Below are 4,593 nucleotides of genomic sequence, written 5' to 3' on the forward strand. Positions count from 1 at the left end.
TGCAGTACGACGAGTACCTGTAATAGGGTCCGTTACAACACGTTCCAGCATCATCTCTTCAAAATCGATTGTTCGAGTGGTCTTCGTGTAGCTAGGTCCCTCGTTTCTTCTTTCAAATGAACCAGTCTCCCGCATTCGTCGATGGAGAGAAATAAACACTCGCCGTGACAGATGACGCTTGTTAGGAAATCGTTCCCTGTACGGCCTTTCAGCACCCAGAGCAATGCAACGTACTTGCCCATACACAAGGTGCCTATCGGTGAGATCTGCGAAACTGCACCGATGCTGCTCCATAGTATTGTACTGTACGTCTCTGAATAGCACTGAGTAAAAATGCGAGCCTCGGTGGCCGAGCGGTTCTAGGCGCTTTAGTCTGGAACCGCTCGACTGCTACGGTCGCAGGTTCGAATCCTGCCTGGGGCATGGATGTGTGTGATGTCCTTAGGTTAGTTAGGTTCAAGTAGTTCCAAGTTCTAGGGGATTGATGACCTCAGATGTTAAGTCCAAATAGTGCTCAGAGCCATTTGAACCATTTTTTTCTTTGAGTAAAAAAAAGGGGGCATGTCGTTGATTCATAGCACGTTCTGTCTTGGGACAATGTAAAAACAGTACAAGAGAGCCATCTTATGGTCAATAAAGTAACCAAAACCTGCATCATGATTTCGTAGTAATCATGCTCGTCGTCCTTGTTGCCTTACAGCACATAAAGGGTGTACACGTAAATAAATATCACAGTAAGTCGATGGAGCATTCTCTATTTGCTGTTACATTTTTGCACGCTCGTGCGGAAACACGTGTATTTAAATGACCTATTGCGTTACGTCGGAAGTTCCACGAGGCCTTTCACGGATGATGTATAGAAATAGTGACGCTAGAAAATTGTAGCGAATTGCGGGAAGACCTACAGAGTGTCGATGCTTCGTGCAGGTAGTGGCAATAGACACTCAACATAAAAGGGAGTAACTTATTATCGCTACATAGAAAGATCCTTTATTGTATGATTACATAATTGTAGAATAATGACTAGAAGCAGTTATTTTCATAAAATATCTAGGAGTATGCTGTGCGAAGTGGAGCGACCACATAAAATTACTCGCAAGTTAGGCAGACGGCAGACCGAGAGTCATTCAAAGAATCTTCAGGAAATGTATTCCATCCACAAAAGAGTTAGGTTACAAAAACCAAGTTCGACAGATACTGGAATATTGCTCATTAGTCTGGAATCTGGACCAGATGGACTGACAGGGGAAGTAGAGAAGATGCAAATAAGAGCAGCGCGTTTCGCTAGAGGTTCGTAAACTACGCACGAAATCGTCACATAAATTATTAACCAACTCCATCGGCAGACGCTGCAAGAGAGGCGTTCCGCATCACGCCGTGGTTTACTGTTAAAGTTCCGAAACCGTACATTCCTAGGAGAGTCAACCAACATATTGCTTCCTACTACGTATGTTTAGTGAATAGACAATGAATGTAAAATTAAAGAGATTCGAGCACACACAGAGGCTTACTGGCAATCGTTCTTCTCACGAACCATTTGTGACTGGAGCAGGAACAGAGAGGAATGGAAGTGGTACACAAAGTACCGACCGCCACAAACCGCAAGGTAGCTTGTGGAGTATATATATGTAGATGTAATAGATGTAGTTCACTCTGTTTCTGCATCACCTTCCACATGTAACACCTCTTCAAGCTATTCTTTAATACGCTTGTCCTGCAATAATTTTATTTCATTGTTAATTTTATTTAAATGATCATACAGGATTTTAGGCTGTTTTACGGAATGTACACAACGGAACAAAACTAAAGGATCACTTTTCGAAACCGCTGAATTTTCTTACATTCCGACGTATAAGATTTAAATTTGGCTCAAAGGTGCCTACAACCTTCCTCTGTAACGATGCAAAAACATGGCGCCCAATGATACTAACCTCCGGCTCGGCGGCGCTTCGGACATCAAAGTGTTGAAAGATGGGTTGGGTTGTTTCGGGGAGGAGACCAGACAGCGAGGTCATCAGTCTCATAGGATTAGGGAAGGACAGGGAAGGAAGTCGGCCGTGCCCTTTCAAAGGAACCATCCCGGCATTTGCCTGGAGCGATTTAAGGAAATCACGGAAAACCTAAGTCAGGATGGCCCGACGCGGAACCGTCGTCCTCCAGAATGCGAGTCCAGTATGCTAGCCACTGCGCCACCTCGCTCGGTTTGAAAGATGGGAGAAAAAGAATAAAAAAGGCCACAGCCGTAACGTGGGTTTATGATATCACATAGCAGCAATTTTATCCAAATACTGCCCAATGCTAGCGAGGACGAGTTACACGATGCGAAAGACGTCACACCGGCTCTTACCGAAATTTCACTCCTACTTTCGACGTCTCTGCTGTGGAAGACACAGCCGTGACACCCAGCCTTGAAATCACGCTGTTTTCATATAGGCGGCCATGAAAAACATTTCAGACACATCGGTGCTCAGAATCTAGATGAAAAGTCCTCAGGGCTTAAATGAAACCACCCCTTTCTTGACGCTTTGATTCCCACACGTTTTGCAGGCTAAAACGACAGTTCGCAGTGCTATGACAACAGGACGACGTTCTTGACTATGTTCAACGTTTCCACCAACCCCTGGCCTTTTCAGCTCTCCTCTAAGGACATCGTGGGGTGCAACCCTATTGAACGATATCTGATCCCTTTGGAGTGTAGTGCGACCGCAGCGTTTGCTCCAGTACTCTGGATGGAACACAAGGGCCGTTCAATCGCAATAGACGAAATCTGAACGTAATACGACGCAGGCAAGCGTTCGTAAGCTTTTTCATCCTTCCTTTTCCGCGACCTCCTGAATGTATGTCGACGTTTCTAACAGGTAAAAACACTTTTCTGCTTCGGATCACGTTCAGATTTTGTTTAATGGTTTTGGACGGTGCCTAGTGGCTCTGACCCAAATACCAGAGCAAAAATAGCAGTCGCTCTACGCTCCAAAAGGGGCCACATCATGCTCAAGGTGGTTGCAGCCCTTTGACGTTCTTACAGTGCGGTTGAAACGCCCAGGGGTTGGTATGGGTGTTGAATGTTTTCAAGAACATCATCCTGTTGGTCATCGCAGTGCGAACGGTCGTTTCAGACCTCGAAATGTGTGAGATTCAAAGCCTCAGTGGAAGGGGTGGGTACACTGACGCCTTTAAGCTGCCCCCTGAGGCCTTTTTATGTAGTTTGTGAGCGGCGGTGTGTCTGAAACGTTTTCCTTGGCCACCTATAAGAAAAGAACGTGATTTCAACGCTGAGTGTCGCGGTTCTGACCTCCACAGCAGAGGCTTCAGAATTACGGATGAAATGTGGGTAAGAGATGGTGTGACGACCTTCGTATTGTCTGACACGTCCTCGGTGGCATTGGGCAGTATTGTGGTAAAATGTGGTGCCAATGTGACATGATTAACCCACCTTACAGCTCACATAAACTTCTGCATGTGTAGACATCTTTGTGTTTCAAGTGTCACCGAGACCCTAAATGACGTCTCATGGCGCAGGGTTTCCACCATTACGGAGGAAGGCTGTAGGCACGTTTCAGCCAAATTTCAAACTTACACGTCACAATGGAAGACAATTGAGGGGTTTCGAACAAGTGACTTTATAATTGTGTTGCACAATGTATATATTCTTCCCACTCGAGTCTGATTCTTTGCTAATGTTATCCTCCCCCCTTCCACTTCAGTTTCGCATGCACGCGCGGTTCAAACCCCCCCCCACTCATTGTCTTCAATTACGTGAACAGTGACCTGTAAAAGATGACATATATATTGTGTTTGCACCTCACTCGGTGTGTGTAACATATTTTTTATTGTTGTTCACCAGAATAGAAGCCTCTTTGATGAATATAATCAGTTAAAATCTGATGCTTGTCTTCTTAGATGAAAACCGATTAACGAAATAAATTAATACTACAGAAGATACACAATTTTTCTTTTGGATTTTTGTAGTTACGTTCTACAGAGAAGTAACGGAAGACGCCGTTAACACATCCTTCGCTTTAACACACCAACTCAACTCTGCGTCAGTCAAAATGTCACAAATATGAACATCCGTCCTACAGCTACGAACTGGTTCCACGATTTTCCCTTCTTTCTGCACGTAAAATGTGGCTTGTCTATCATTGTTTCGACTCCGACGAAGAACTTACATGTGCTTTCATAGGTTGGTAGTTTGGCTGCAGTCTCAGAGGCACAGTTTCGTTCAGAGGGAACTTGTCGACAGGTTAAGGCAGATGCTAAATGCTTACAGCTGAATGGTGATTAAGTAAAGAAATAATAAAAAGTTGTAGTTGAAAGTGTACTAATAATTTTACTTTACCTCTCCCCTTAGCTCTCATGTCATTCCTACATCAATATTACTCATCAGACATTCGAGCATGGCAATCGAAATTACTTTCAGTACCATAAATTTTCGTGCCAAGTCTGACTAAGCAGCAACTATAAACAACCTACCTCCTAACATAATCAATAAAATACTACCAGATCTCTTTTGGTGACAGTATCCAACCCTTCACTTCAAACTGAGCTTCCGTCCAGCGCTAAATGCTGCCTTTCATACCTTTTTACACAACC

At 44.2% G+C, this 4,593-nt stretch overlaps 1 non-coding gene across 1 annotated transcript; it reads left to right on the top strand.

Moving 5' to 3' along the window:
* Window positions 1-339: 339 nt before the first annotated feature.
* Trnas-gga (transfer RNA serine (anticodon GGA)) lies at window positions 340-423 on the top strand. The gene is given in 2 exon segments: window positions 340-379; window positions 389-423. It is a non-coding gene; the product is annotated as a tRNA-Ser (tRNA).
* The last annotated feature ends 4,170 nt before the right edge of the window (window positions 424-4,593 follow it).

Source organism: Schistocerca cancellata, chromosome 1, assembly GCF_023864275.1.
Source record: "Schistocerca cancellata isolate TAMUIC-IGC-003103 chromosome 1, iqSchCanc2.1, whole genome shotgun sequence".
NCBI lineage: Eukaryota > Metazoa > Arthropoda > Insecta > Orthoptera > Acrididae > Schistocerca > Schistocerca cancellata.